This window comes from Microtus oregoni, unplaced genomic scaffold (assembly GCF_018167655.1).
Source record: "Microtus oregoni isolate MIOR12 unplaced genomic scaffold, Mior012 000004F_ref0000308, whole genome shotgun sequence".
Lineage (NCBI taxonomy): Eukaryota > Metazoa > Chordata > Mammalia > Rodentia > Cricetidae > Microtus > Microtus oregoni.
The window spans coordinates 61,560,163-61,576,823 of NW_024543063.1; positions in this window are offsets into that span (position 1 = coordinate 61,560,163).

A 16,661-nucleotide genomic window follows, 5' to 3' on the forward strand; every position below is an offset into this window, starting at 1 on the left:
CCCCTGCTTTCTTTCCAGTGTTCCCCCTCGTTCCTGAGATGCTAAAACACAGAAGCACCCAATGCCTCCCTGAAGACAAGTAACGATGGGGAAATAAAGGTGAAACCAGGTATGGTTCTGATTCCAAAACTGCCCTTCCCTGCCAGATGTCTAAGTTATATATATTCTAGATTTGACTTCACCAGCTATGGGGAGTCAGAGGATTTTGGACATATAAGAATATAATTGAATTGACCCTGCAGATTATTATTAATAAATAAATTCATTTATTTATTTGTTTACTTGTTTCAAGTAGTGGTAGAACAGCACCACACAGGCAGTTATCTAGACACAGAAAGAACAAAGATAAACCCAAATGACTCCAATAAGTGGCCAAAGTTGGACTGGACATCTCCCTGGTGAGCAGGATGGGGTCCCTACTTGACAGATGATTTCTTGTAGTAAGGAGGAGGCTGCTTGTTGGTTCCTGGCTGCTTAGCCCTGAAATAATCACACAGAAACAATATTATATAAAACACTGCTTAGCCTGTTAGCTCTAGCTTCTTATTTGCTAACTCTTACATCTTAATTTAACCCATTTCTAGTAATCTGTGTATCACCATGTGGCTGTGGCTTACCGGCTAAAGTTCCATCTGGCTCTAGTGGGGCTACGTGGCTTCTTTCTACTCCACCCTTCTTTCTCCCAGCATTCAGCTTAGTTTATCCCACCTAACTAAGTTCTGCTCTGCTATAGGTCTAAATCAGTTTCTTTATTAACCATTCGTATTCACAGCATACAGAGGGGAATCCTACATCAATTTCTTTGATATTTTAAGTTCATATATATATATATATATATATATATATATATATATATATATGGTGCTAGGGGGTCAAACCCTGAGCCTAGCATAAGCAAAATGAGTGCTCTACCACTGAGCTATACCACCAGTCTCTGTTACTTTCTTTAACTGAGCCATTCTGGCACTTCCCATACACTTCAGTGATCCATATCTTATTTCCATGCAATACCGTTAGCTGACCCTGCTGCATGCTTGCTTCACATGAACTGACAGCAAAGAAGAAATTGATGATGCCCACCTAGTTGAGGATCTGTAAGCCAAATCTTTGAAGTTCTATCGTGTTGGCATGCTGAAGTTATAATATTTAGCTGAAGAACCAGAGTCTCCAGTCCAGAGCCTCTGTGGATCAACACAGAGAGCACAGGTTCCTCTCAGAGTCAAAAAGATGTCCAGAGAGGCATAGACTGGACAAGGGTTAAGCAGTGGGCACATCCTGGCTAGTTTTATGTCAACTAAACACAAGCTACAGTCATCTGAAAAGAGGAAACCTCAATTGAGAAACTGCCTCCATTAGATCCAGCTGTAGGACATTTTCTTAATTACTGACTGATGGATCTCGGGGGTCCGCCTGACTTGTTTGTCCATACTTGGAGGGAGGGGTGAGGATTAAGAAAGAAATAGACAAGAGACTACAGATAGAATTGGGAGGGTATCCAGAGAACATGGTGATTCACCCTAAGTTTATTACTCAAAGATCTTATATACTTAAATCCAAAAGAGGGGGAAGGCAAAAGACTTCCTTGCCATGACACAAAAAACAAAGTAATTTCCCCCTCACATCTCAAAACATCAAGTAACCACACCCTAGGTCAAAACATCCTTTGGTGCAGGACCAGACGTTCTGTGGTCACACCTTAGGTCAAGCATCCTGTCCTATAACCTTGAAGGAGCTGGAATAGGTCTGAACTCTATGACCTTTAGTCAAGGTGGAGGAGATCCACTTCTGTGGGCTCCTACAGATGGAGGAGGACCCAGCTCTTTCTTAGGCTGGTTGTCCTAAGTTCTATTAGAAAGCAGGCCGAGCAAGCCATGATGAACAAGCCAGTAAGCAGCACCCCTCCATGGCCTCTACATCAGTCTTGCCTCCAGGTTCCTGCCGTGTTTGAGTTCCGGTCCTGACTTCCTTCAGTGATGAACAACAAAATGAAACTATAAGCCAAATAAACCATTTCCTCTCAAACTTTTTTTTCGGTCAAGGAGTTCTGTTGTAATAATGGCAACCCTTACTAAGACAGGGCGTAAGGTTTCCTTTCAATACAAATATGTCCTCCACATGAGGGACCCCTGTTTGCCAGTCATGCAACCATACAGTAGGCACATTTTTCACTAAGTAAAAAAGCACCCTGTGAAAAATGACACTGTAAACATGCATGGGTAACACCCATTTCATCTCTAAGTAGGACAAGATTGTCAGCCACTTTGGTATCAGACCCACAAATTGTTGAGGAAATGTCCAGACACCAGTATTATACTAGAAATTATGGGTAATTGGGAACAAATGAAGTAAAATGCAAGACCAATACCTTCAAGATACTTTAAAAAATTAGGACAAATGAAATCATAACTGGGAATCAAAAGAGACTCCATGAAATCTGTGTAGATCTATCTATCTATCTATCTATCTATCTATCTATCTATCTATCTATCTATCTATCTGGCCCAGTATGGCTTGTGAGTGTTAAAGGGTGGGTAGAGGAAAGAGCTAGAGGCCTAGAGGAGGCTTTGTGAAGAGGCAGCATGCCGTGAACTCAGCATTAAGAACGGATGGAGTGATATCTGGTCTAGAAGGGGAATAGAAGGAAAGCACAACACGAGGAGAGAAGGATGCCAAGAGAGGCACATGCAGCCACTCTTCTCAATAGCACGCATCCCTCTTCTCAGCAGATCTCAGTATCAGCTTGGGTACCCACCCTAGGTGAAGACATGGATGTCCACATCCTGCTCTAAAGCCGTTTCTGTCTCCAAGCCCTGACAACTAATTTAGGGGAAGACTTATTTGAAACAGCGGCTAGAAGCTGACTCTCTGATCAGCATGGTGTGCAGATGTGAAGCCAGGAACTGCCACAGCTAAGTGAGAGAAGCCAAGAGAGATGGAGGCCAGGCCAGAGCAGCGCTCCGCCGAGGTCCTCATAGAAACACAGAGCAGTTGTCTGGATCAAACCCCACCTGAAGCCTATCAACTTGGAATTTGTTAGTTTCATGATACAACAGCTGCCTCTCTTGGGTGGGGATTTTGTTCCTTGTAGGGAAACAGACACGTGGAGAGAGCTATTGTAGAAAGATGAGCCATGATTGGAAGGAATGCGGAGATCTCACGGAGGGCAGGTTTTAGGCTGTAGAGAGAGAGGCTATTGAACAGCTGAGGTTGGTTAATCAGGGTTTTGATGCTAGGCTGAGACAGATATTCATAGGTAGACACTAATACCCTTGCTTGATAATAGGAAAAACTTACTAAACCTTTTTATAGAGATGTAGGAGTGATGCTGGTCACTAAAACCCTGCATCAGAAATTGTATAATGAGCCTGGGGAAGCCTCTTTCTGGTCTCTTATGCTTTCTTTTTTTCTCCCAGAAGATAGACCCAGAGGGGCCAATTAATACCTCCCCAGGCTTTCATTTTGCCCGACAGCATCTTCCACCAGGCTTCTGGAACTACTCCCATAAAGTTTAAAAGTTTCTGTGTATAAGTTTATGTGTTTCCTTGTAAAATGTATTTGCTATATTGCTTCTGTTTGAAATAAAACGTGTTTCCTCAGTTATAAATATGAGGTTTAGAAGAAAGCATATTTCTTGTAGAAAATTTATTCCCTGTCACACATTTTGAAGTTTGTTTTCCATTTTTCTTTATCTCTGCTCCTTCAGAACACTGTTTGTTTTTTGCCATTATGCAAGATTTGCAGCCAAACACTCTATGGTGTTTGTATATTCTTCCTTAATCAGATAAGAATGTCATTCTAAGCTTTATCTGGAAATTTCCATAGCAAGTATAGTTTAAAATAATTCAAAATAGCACCATGAAAGGGACCAACCTCAACTGCAGTAAATATGTTTGTCAATAGGAAACACAGACCCTATACACACCCACAAGCTGAGGTACGACTCAAATCTCAAAGACTTTGGAAGATGTCCATTTTTCAAGTCATGATATATAATAAGAAGTAATAACCTGAGCCTTGCTATTTATTTCACAGCGGGATCTCTACATTGTAGGCTGTTGTGGGACACTAACTTCGATTCTCAGCATCTGCCATCATAATAGCTCTGAGTATATACCACATTGCCCCTAATATTCCTTGGGCAGAGCTTGAAGGTATTTGGGTTAAGGTTGGAGTTGGGTTAGAGTTTGGGTGCCTCAAAAAGGGGCTGTTTACTCTTTCTGAAGGACATCCGGGTGCTAAGTTCAAAGGACTCGTTGTAGGTTACTTTAGTTTTTTCATGATAAGGTTGAAAAATTCCACCCTTTGTTTCTCCTCAATATAGTTTCTTAGTCTACTGTTTACATAAGAAGAAACCCATAATATTTCGATGGGAAGGTCTAGATTTGTCCCAGCGAACAGGATTTCCGCTTTAGAAAACTCGATCATGATGTCCTCACGGACAGTTGTCCCGCCAGCCAGCCTGCTACTGAGTCACTGTTTATAATGGATGCGGAGGGCTGAGTTGCTTCCAGAAACTGAGCCACCGGTGCTGATTCGAGCAGAGTCCCAGCATCCTAACTTGGCTAGCAATCAAAATCTCAATTAGACCAGCATTTGCAGATCCTCTCAGAGGGAGGACCACGGGAGCCAGAAATCAGCAGAGATCCTACCAGATGAAATGGTTCTGCCGAGGCTAGCTTTTCCTTGTTGACTGCAGGGCTTTCCAGCTGCTGCCTCATGCGATACAACTGCGCAAAGAAAAAGCTTTGATAGTGAACGAAAGTCTCTCCCAGCCCTACCGTAGTCTGCTAACGTTGTAAAGTCCCATCAGCTAGCGGTACTTTACTTAAAGGTTGTTTCTTCTGTTTCCAATTAGTGCAGCATTCCTCAAAATGTGTTTTCTATAATATTCAATATACAAGATAATCCAATAAAAAGATGTGGCATCAGTTAAGTGTGGGGAAGCACAAATTATACACTTTTTCTTGGCAGGGTTCTTTTCATCCTAAGGGTTAGAAGAAGCCCTGTGGCAGAGATTTAACTCTCCTGGAGTCCCATGCCTCAATTATTGAATCATCTTAATCCATCCCTGGTTATGCTTTCCTATTATTCTTCTGCAGGCTATGGGAACTGTGGGACATTGGGAAGTGGGCAACTGGTAGCCCTCGTGGCTCTGACAGCAGTAAAGCTTGCATAAGGAACAAGGGAGGGGAGCCGACTTGTTTCCCCAGGTTTTGGCTTCTATGTGTATGATTCTTAGTCAAAGAAGCAAAGTAATGTGTACATGCAGCTAAGGTCCACTGGGCAGCAACAGCAGCCAGCAGGAACTGTGGTGGCAGGAAGACACATTCTTTTACCTACAAGCTTTGCAAACATATACAATGCATAACAGAATTTCTTGACTCCCACCACTTGCTCTGTTTTTTGAAGTGAACCTCTGGGCAGCTAATCTCAATGTCTGCTAGGCTTATGACACTTTAGGCTTTACAGGACTTAACCCTATTTGATGGAATCGTATTATTTCTGAGCACACACACACACACACACACACACACACACACACACACACCCTACACTGTTAATTCTCCATTGTCTTTTAGCCTGGAACTAGCAATAACAGGGCTACTATAAAGAGTTTTTTTGTTTGTTTGTTTTTATAATTTGATTGTCCCTATAAAGGTTAATCTTGGTCGTTAATTTGATTCCAGACTGGATTTGGAATTGACTAAAATGCAAGCTTTTGGACATTTCTGTGAGGAATTTTCTTGACCGGATTATTCAAAATGGGAAAACTCATCCTTATTATGGGCAGCACCTTCTGGCAACAACTCAGACAAAAGGACCTGGAAGCAGGAAACGGCTTTTTGCCTGTTTGCCTTCATTCTCACTGGCAAGTTCATCTACCTTTTTGCTGTGGAACTACTTCAGTAATGTTAAAGTCAAATTCTTCAGGCTTCTAACATAGATTGAAGACTAGCAGCTCTCCTAGAATCCTCCAGGACTTGCAGACCAGATTGGGACTGCTGAGATCTCCAGCCCCAAGGACCGAGTAACTTCTGCTTTCTTAGCCTGGCCAGTATAAGACAGCCTTGTTAGACTACCTGAACTATATTACGTAAGCCATTCTAATAAATGTCTTTGTGTGTGTGTGTGCACGTGCGTGTGTGTTCCTTCTATCAGTTCTGTTTCTTAGAGAACCCTGACTGATATTATCTTCTGTAAGTGCTTGTTGTATACTTTTGTGTAAAAGGCCTGATGTACAGTTAAGTACAAACAATATTAGTGCTCTCACAGAATCCATATATAGTCCAGGGAGAGCCAGCCACTCCCATGAAACGGAAGTGGCCACCATCTTGTTTTCCAGCAAGTGTTGCTAACTGAGGTGATGAGGGAAAAGTACCTAGAGGAGATGAGACCTCAGCCAGAGTTGGGGAGAAGTAGGGTTTATAAGGACAGGATGTCAGAGTTGGGAGCTCCTGAGGACTCTTACCATGCTGTGTCTTTTTCCTATTCCCACTGGGTTTCGGGGGGTCCTGATTCTACAGTACGGCATAATATATTGGCAAGCGTATGGATGAAAGATCTTTGATCCAGGTACATGTTGGTGTGTTATATCCTTTCCAGGAAGCCACGGTCTAGCAGGAGAGAAAGAAAAGCAAAATAAAAAGTCCTATGACCAAAGGAGGCACTGGGTATTAATGGGAACACCGCGGAAGGTGCCCAGCTTCACTGGAGAATGAAACAAAAACTCAGGATTAAAACATGACAAGGGTCTGTTAACCTTTGGAAAGCATAGAAACCCTTCAGTAAAGACTTGTTCCTTTGAGGAATCTTCTGGTCTTAGGCTATCTATGGCTTCTGTGATTGCCTGCTTAAGGCCTCATGGCCTGGCCTGGTCTGCGCCTCTGATGCTCTGATTTAGTTAGCAAATCCGTCATTGACTAGCGATTCTCAGTGCAGTATGGTTCTCTACTTAAGCACTTTTCCTTGATCCCTTGACCTTTGTATTAAGAAGAATGACGAGCTGTAGCCACAACAAACGAATCATTCTCACCCAGTCCTTTCTCCCGTGCTGCACAGCCCTTCTTCGCCTGTTTCCTATGGTCTTTCTATTAGAAAAAATAAAATGAATTTAGTGGACTTTTTTAAAATTAACTTCTGTTTCTTCGAGCTTCCTCTTCTCCCTTTGGTGAGCTCATCACTAAATACTCAGACTTTTAACGCATAATTTGGTGGCTTTTCTCCCACTTGCGCTTTGTTGCGAATTAGTACACTTACCTTTCTAGAAATCAAAAAATTAAGAATCTGAAAAAAATTCCAATTTAATACCTGTGTTTTCACAATCAAGATTAAATGCTATTGAACTTTTTCTCTCTTTGCTTTAGGTCAACAATCTTAACAAACCAATAAAAAGTTTCAGCTGTTTGTAGATTTTTTTTTTTGATCGTGACCAGAATTGCAATTCCTATAGCTTATCTCATGTACTCCATCTCCAAATCTGAAATGTATATAGTTTAACAGATGTATCCAAATTCTTACTGTACAACTGGTACCTACATAATACACAGTGTTTTGCACATTCGATATTTTTAGCCTTTTAGATAAAAATATATCAAGAAATAAAACTGAGAATTAAATTTCTATGAAGTGAAATAATAAAAATAGGGGTAAGATGATTAATAAATACACTAACAGGAAATGTACATACATGTGAATGATCAAGTGGCGTCTGGACAGGTCCACTGGGTGACTTCTGCCATGCAGAACTTTTAATTGTTCTCATTTCTCTACAACCAATTTTGCCTCTGTCTATCAGCAGGAGGCATTTATCTTTATCTTGTCTTATTTAGACCTAACATGCAAATAGTCTGTCTATTTGCAGGGAGGTGGTACTCAGCAGCATATACGATATACTTGCTAAGGATTGATGATACCCCCCAAATTTCATGTATCAGAAACTCAAGCTTCAATGCAATAGTAGCAAGGGGTAGGAATTTACCGGGTTTAGTGTGTCCGTGTAATGGATTATTGCCCTTTCCTCTGGAGTGGGTTTGTTATCATATGGATGTACTTACTGTAAAAATAGGATGGGTCCCCTCCTGCTCTCTTGCACTCCCTTGCCCTTCTGCCTTCCTCCATGAAATGATGCAGCACAGACCCTGGTGCCATGCTTGTAGTTCCCAGCTTCCACGAACGGTGCAGCAAACACATCTCCAGTTCTTATAAATTACCCAGTCTCAGGTAGTCTATTAAAGCAGCACAGGCAGACTGAAATAACAGCATCGATAGCAGTGTCGATGGAAACAAAGGAGAAAATTACCCGATTCCCATTCCCTGAGAGCTCAAGAGGAATGGGTGCAAGTGGTCCAAGTCATCGAGATGGGAGATTAGCATGGATCATGTAGGTATGTCCTGAATGTAATCACGTGTGTATGTACTAGAAGGATTCAGAGGGAGGTTTGGGTTCACGATGAGACAAAAGGAACATGGAATGATGTGCTAAGACAGAGGAAAGATCCACAGCCAGAGAATATCAGTGACCTCATGGAGTGCAGAAGGATGCTCCCCTCAGACACTCAAAGAGCCTCCAAGACTCATCCCACCTTAGGTTTTAATTTCACAGGAATCAATTCACAGTGCGGAGCTATAAGTAGATCTGAGGGTTTGGGTTTACAAACTTCTAATTTGTCACAGTGGAGCCAGGAAATTAATTGCTAATGCAATAAGATCATTATGCCATGGGCTTTTGCTTGGTACAGAAAGTAGAGCCCACTGTGACTCCATTGTAGATGTAGCCTGAATGGATGGACGACAACTTCCATGTAAGCATTGTAAACTGTTGAAGCAGCTAGCGAGGAGACTGAGTCAAGGTTTCTGTGGTCAGGAAGGCAGGGGACTCTTATGGTGAAGGACAATGAAAACATGAGAGGCAAAATCTGTACAAATCTCAAAACTCTCAACCCATTATCTTAGAATTCTTTTCCCATCGGGTGTCATGGTCAGGTCCCTTCGCCCAAGTTTTTCTAGGCTCAGTGTTAGTCAGTGTTGACCTGAGTAGGAATGAAGTTTGTCCAGGACATTGATGCAATGTGACTTACACATAAGGAAAAATCCTAGAGAAAATGCTTGCCTGAAAGAAAGCTTCTGTGTTTTCTAAGTACTTTAGAGAAGGGAAGGGTAAATTAATCAATGTAACTGAGCCATATAAAGGATTACAAGGCTTGTAGTCTGTATTTCCTGCAATGACTATGCCTCCCCTTATATGCTGTATATCTGGGAAGCTTTTAGGAACTTAAAAGAAAATGCTATAAATATTTTAATGTCCACTAGGCCCTTTGTTGAGAAAAGAATAAGAAGATCTCTTTGCATCTTTTCATCAGTAAGGGCATGCGTGTGTGTGTGTGTGTGTGTGTGTGTGTGTATGTGATTGTGTGTTGGGGATGATGGGGAGTGTGTAGTAAATTGGATGCCTGTTAAAATTCTTTTATGTCTCAATCTATTGTTATTGTTAATAAAATTATTATGGGCACACGAGAGAGATTACACTTGAAAGAAAATAGTTTTTAAGCCTGTAATCACAGAGATTTCCAATACCAGCTTGTTTTTGTTTTGCAGTGTGTGTTTTAATAGGAGCAGGGACACATCTAAAGGTCATGCTTACGCTGTGCCTGTGTGTCTCACAATGCCTGACTGATGTTGTTAAAAGAGTAGCTGAATATTTAGACTGTCCAGGGTGGAGAATGTCTCACATGCTGACAAACACACATCTATTGAGATAATGGAACCCATTCTTTTTTATTTTTTTCATGTGTGTTTGTTCACATAAATACAACACAGAGAGCATTCAGCTGTGACTCATGAATAAATCTCAACGATGCACGAGAAGACACAGTATTCAAATTTGACTTTCTGAAAAGAGAAGTAAGGCGCGGGGGGGGGGCATCACACATTCTGGAAGCTTTTATTGTTGCTGATGTTGCTGTTGTTACCATGATTACATTGCAGTCTTTGCTGGCTACTTAAAGGAAAAGCCGATCACTTGGGTAATTTAATGAGTGACTCCGCAGTGGGCATCTATTGTATACTTATGCTCCGCTCTGGGGGTGGCTAACGTTAGGTTTATTTCCATAGCCAATGATAGCATTTGAAGATAGCGGGGACTAAGGTGGTATCAGTTAGGATGAGCAAATGTGGTCCCCACTCTTCCTTCTTCAGTGTCCGTGGTAGGCTGCTAATTGCTTCTGTGCCTCTTTTCTTCTGTCATTGGAGGCAGCTGAATCCTGCCACATCACAGGACCGGAAACTCCTACCAGTGAGCTGAAAAACAAAATGTTTTCATCAAACTGCATTGTCATTTTCTAGGGTAAGTAGACAATTCAGTTTTATTAGGTGTGCCTATTTAATTACTTGCAAAGTCAGAACAAACATATCTGCCCTCAATGGAACTAATGAAATGTAGGTACATGTTCTGAAGTGCGAATGGATCTAGGCCAAAGGTGGTGGGTGTTGCCTCCAGGTAGCAGATTGAGATTTGTACACAAGGTCTCACCTGTTGTTTGGCAACAGGTTATGGTATAGCATATGTGAACTTTGAAACCCCAGTTCCATTAATAACAATGGATGCCATCTGTTGACCGAGGTTTCTCTCCTACCACGTCAGTCCCAAAGAAACACACAGAGGTCTACACTAATTATAAAATTGATTGGCCCATTAGTTCAGGCTTCTTATTAACTCATAACTTATATTAGCCTTGTTTATATTATTATGATATTATGTTTTATATTAAATCTTATAATATGTCTTATATTATTCTTGTCTATGTTACCCATGTGGTTTGGTACCTTTTTCGGCGAGGCAATCACATCTTGCATCCTCTAAGTCTGGGTCATGACTGCAGGCTGAAACTTCCTTCTTCCCAGAATTCTCATTGCCCTGCCTCTACTTCCTGCCTGGTTGCCCCGCCTATACTTCCTGCCTGACTACTGGCCAATCGGCGTTTTATTAAAAATAGTGCAAGTGACAGGATAAAAGACCATTGTCCCACAGCAGCCATCTCTAGCTGTTTGCTCACCTAGTTATTTAATAATTTGATATGAATCACCCAAGAGTACATGAGTGTGTTTCTAGAGAATTCAAAGCAGGAGGGAGAGAAACACAGTGTGCTCTGTTTGGTGATCTTGGAGTTGCCTGTAGCTCTGGCCCAATTATCTTTTAATTTAAATAAGTAGGGTCAACACCTTTGGTGTCCCCAGTTTTTTAAAGTCTGAACTTGTCTGCTTCCAGGTCTTTCTGATGCCCAGATGCAGCAGATGTGACTTTTAAACACACAGCGTCAACATCCCTTTGTTAAATCGTGTTAGTCTTCGTGGGCAATGAGGATTGTCACTGGGTAGATTAAAAATATCCCCCCGTGACATACCTTGGCACCCTGCTAATTATGCAGGTCTCTTAATAAATAAGCAGTTTGGAAGCCACGTAATCAGAACAACAGTCTATATCAATGTTAAAAGGATTTCTCTAGTTTTAGCTGTCTGGTACTTGTAGAATCTTGACTAAAAGTCCCCAAATGGCATTGGAATTCCTTTTGTGTGTGTGATCGTCCCTCACAAGCACAGCTGTCACATTAAAAATGATCCTAGGGAAAGATGAGCATCTTGTTTGATTTCTTTTTCTTTGCGGAAGTGGAGATAAGGGGCAGAAGATTAAGAAAGAGAAAGGGAAAGAAAGGAACATTCATTTTAAAATGACAAAGATAATATTTCTGCATTTGCTCTTCTTGCCAGGCGAGTGCAATAAAACCTGCTTTACCTTCCAGAGTTGTTTTGAGGTACAAATTGGGTAAGAGATTTAAAGTTCCTTGGAGAGTTAGGCAGCATGAAGCGTGCTCTGACATCCCTTCGGGTTTAGCTTAAAGTAACGTGGCCTAATGTGTCTTCGGCGGCGGAAGGCAGGATGCGCTCCAGCGGTATGCAAGTTTTCTGGGGATTCTACGCCATGAAAGCAGTTCCCATGAGTTAAGGGTGTGGACAGACCTGCGGATGGGCGTGGGCACTCTGCCTAGGGCTCTGCCTTTCTCAAGTCCACTAGGTCACCTTGAAAAGATAAGAGGATCAGCTTCCTGGCACACCTGCTGCCCAGAGGTGACCCACAGAGATGCAGGTGAGGGTTCTGCTTTGGGAGCCCCCACTTCCTGCAGCCCCTTCTATGTTTCTGCATACAATGGCAAAGTCGTTTATCCATTTCTTTTCACAATGTTTCTCAAGTGATGCCTGCTTCCGGCTACACAATCTGGTTTGTAGCTCTATTTAAAATTCACGGGTATATGAATGGCACTTGGCTCAGAAGTTCTGACCTGTATTTTGCGCTGTGGTCTGTGTGAGCAATTCATCCAACAGCCACTAGGGGCAGCTGTACTGTAAAAGGATGTGTAGCTCCTGTAGCCCAGAGTCTTAACTCTGTGCAGTTGAAAAGAAATATCTTAATTAATATGGTGTGTGTGTAATGAGCACGGAAATTCTAAAACACCAAAATAGCCCTCTGGGCAAAGGCTTGTCAGACCTTAGCTTTCAGTCTCTTCTTATGAGAGTTTCCTGATACACTGGGCCTCCAGCTGGAGTAAACAGCTGTGCCTTTTAACTCTTCCTTACAGACGTGATGGGTGTGGAAAGGGTTTGCAGTCTTTCTGTAAGGTGTTCAAAGTCTAGCTGTCCCTGTGACTCCCCAGAACTACATCTGGATGCCAACCATGTTAGGAACTGCCGGGTTCACGTGAGATAGTTCCTTTTCTGTTAAGATATTACAAAGGCAATTTCACTTTATAGAGCAGACAGCAAGGGAGGAGAATTTGTCTTTGTTATTATTCCTCATTTCGTCTCAAGACCCCCCCCCCCCCCGGCCTTCCGGCCTTTCTAGCATTTACTTTGTTCAATTTGCATCTAGTGTGTGTGGAATTTACAAAGTTCAACCTTTAGTGAATTAATGATTTATAGGACATCATTGGCGCACAGGACCTTCAGTGACGGAGTGTGCTTGCCTTCATCCACTTGATTTCGTTCGGATTCTAAATTGGTTTTTCTTGTTTTGGCTTAAGGCGCTCCCCACCCTCACTGTGCTTTGTCTTCGCTATCCCCCACAGGCTCATGTTTGGAATGTGTGTTGTCCAGCTAGTGATGTCATATCAAGAGGCTATGGAATCTTTAGGAGTGAGGCCTCCCTGGCAGAGTGGTTCTCTAAGGGTGGTCCTTCGAAGATCATCCCATCATTCCCATCATGCTCTCTGTTTCCTTGTCTTCAGTGATGTGAACAGCCTTCACCCCTTTTTCCTGCTGCCATCTACTGGGCTTCTCTGCCATGCCATCCCCTCTGTGGGAGACTGAAACTGACAGTCACAATCTTTGATCTCTTAAACTGCTTCTATCAGGCACTTGGTTACAAGAGGTCAAAAGGAACCAAGCCATTCTGCATGCATTTGAACATCTTACCTCTCTAGACACAGTTGTCATCGTCAAGTCTTCCTGGAGAGTTAAAGGGACATGGGTAGACAAGGAGAGTTAAGCTATCTCCCTGTGACAGTGGCTTTATTCCCAGAAGATGTTCCTGGCAGGAAGGCACAGGGGTGGAGATCCAAGCAGGAGCAATAAGGGACAAGAGAGGCCAGCAATCTTATAAAATAGTCAAGCCAGAGTCTGTTTAGAGGACCCAACGCCGTCAGCCCTTCCCATCTCCAAAGGGTAAAGCTCTCACTTTTGCTGTCTCCAACTGGGTCTTCAATTCTTTGTCCATCCCAGGAAACAATTTCAGCAATCTCTTAGATGACCTCCAGGCCCTAGTGACATCCCCTTATCCTGCTAACTTAGCTTCTAAGTTCTTCCTATTCTCCACGGACTGAAATAGTGGAGAAAGAAATACACAAAAATCCCTCTAAGAATAAGTATTCATAGTAAAGTCCCAGAAACTCTATGGCTAGCGGCATGTGGAAAGATACAGATAGCACACATTGTGGTAATACCTAGGTGCTAAGTACATTTCTGGTGCAACTAGTTTTATGAACTGATGAGTGGATGTGCACATTGAATAACTCTGTGGTGTCCCAAATCTAATGTTCTGAGTCATTAAGAGTCAGACCTCCACCCCCCCCCCCACTGTAGATGGTTGTGGGCCACCATGTAGTTGCTGGGAATTGAACTCAGGACCTCTGGAAGAACCACCAGTGCTTTTAATCCCTGCACCATCTTTCCAGTCCCCCATTGTCTCCGCATTTTAGGGAATTTTTTCTGTCACAGTGTCATTCATGAACACTATGCACTCCAGTTCCCCTCCTCTTCCCTTCTCCTGCTTCCCTCCACCCCCACCAGTCCCTACCCCTCCTTAGGAATCTTTTCCCCCTTACTTACTCATTTGAGTTTTGTTTAGTGTCCCCCAGAGTTTAATTAGGGTCATTGGGGTGACCCCGAGTTTGGAACTAAACATTAGAGGCTGGTGGGCTCACTAGTGGGGGTGTACAACTGAAAGCCAGACTTTCTCCCATCTCCTAGAATCAATTGGTGGCCAATAGGTCAGTAATTGTATCTCGTTCTTCATTGATTTTCACACAGTTTTCAAACATGAAATGTCCACCTTCCATTAGACTTGAACCAGGTCACCTCCTTTCAGGACTAGAAGATGCTTCCTTTTACTCTAGGTTCTTTGGATGTCCTAGTGACGAGTGAGCGCTTTCCTTCCTTTAACACCATGTCAATCAACAGTAAGATGTGCCGCAGTCAAGAGTAGCTAGTAAGATGAATACAATATGTCCTTATCTCTAGATTTCCATATCTGTTCAGGCAATGTTACCTAGAAGTGCGGGGCCTTGGAGTGGGACAGAGCGAATCTAAGGATAGATTGAGGAAAATGTAGGATGGGCCCAGGGGCAGGTCTAGAAAAATGCTCGACATCGCTGTCTACTAATATCTCCTTCATCTGAGGTGCTTTGTATCTGCAGTTTGGATTATGATGTGACATATACGTAACCATAATTGGTGTTTGCAGAGCTGTTAGTGGTTGGAGTCGGGGCTTATTAAGACAGTGATTAGCAAGAATGGCTACAGTGGAAATGGAAACTCTTGTTCTTGTAACATTACATCAAATGCTTTTGAAGAAAAGCAACCAATGTGAAACACGTGGCAAGAAAGCCCTCTCAAGTGAAAAATTAGTTTGCCCAAGACCTCAAACCCTTTTGCCACTATGAGGACATGACTTCACACAACCAGAGTTTCTCTTCGTCGTGACACAAAGGTGGGGAAATGTCACTGGGTGCCTTGGTCAGCTATCTATCACTTTGTTAATACCTGTAGTGGGTTGTGAGAATTCTTAGGCAGACTTAAAGGAGCATAATGGATAATCTGAACATACAAGAACTCAGACATCCGTTTTGGGGCCAGGGATGCTCTGGGTTGCTTTGTGTTGCTTGGCCCTTATCCTGGCTTCCCTCTGAGCCACTAGGACAGATGCATTTGTGACCACAAAGTGGGCGTGCTTCTGAGAGAGCCGACGGAGTAGGACAAGGAGAGGCAGTGTCTGATGACAACCTGCTCCCCTCTTCCACGGAGCCTCTAACAGAAAGGGACACACACTGGGAGGTGTTGAAGAGGATGTTCTCCATATTACATGACAAAACTCACTAGGAGTGCTCCGGCCATAGTAAAATCAGCACTGAGACTATGTCCCCTGGCACCATATCTTCCCCTTCTGCAGGTTTACAATGTTTCAAACAGAGTTCTGCCGAATTTTCCTCTTAGCCAGAAGGAAATGCAGATTCTCAAAGTCAGAGCCTGCCTGAGTCAAGATCTGCCTTTAGAGTCAAGCCACATTTCCCTATGTCTGGGTTTCAGTTCAGTCTGTCCCACACCAAGGTCCTACACTTCTGTGTAATATTGCCTGAACACATAGGGAACGCTTAGGGAGAGGGGCTTGTTTTATCCATCTTGCTAGTTACTGAAAATAATGCATCCTGTAGTTGATTAACATAATAATAGAAAGAGGAGTAGTCTCTGTCTCCTTACTGACCTTTTTACTATAAAACATGTTTAAATTGAGAAGTATAAATGAAATGCAAGAACTGTTAATATGAGGGGCTGAGCAGATTTCTCAGTGGGTAACGGGCTTGCTGCACCAGAGTGAGGACCTGAGTTTAATCCCCAGCATACGTACAGAAGCCAGATGTGGCAGAACATCCTGCAACCCTAGGGCTGTGGAGGTAGAAATGAAAGTACTCTTGAAGCTTGTAAGCTAGCCAGTCTAGCCAAATCAGTGTGCTCCGGGGGAATCTGAGATCCCCGTCTCAACAAATAAAGGGGAAAGTGATTGAGGAAGATACGGGACACTGACCTCTGACCTCCACAGTCACACACATACACACACCTGCCTGCACATGTGCACGTACCCACATGAACATTGGCATATAACATGTATACACCTGTAACCCATGTTTCAGACATAAGAGAAAATACATGTTATTTTTCTTTTTGATTCTCAATTACTTTGCTTAATATAATAATTTCCAGTTCCAATTTTCTTCAAATGACATAATTTCATTCTCTGTGGCTGAATAAATAAACGCCATTAAATATATGTCACAATTTCTTTATCCCTTCATTGGTGGATGGATCCCTAAATTCATCTATAACTTAACAATTGGTATTTC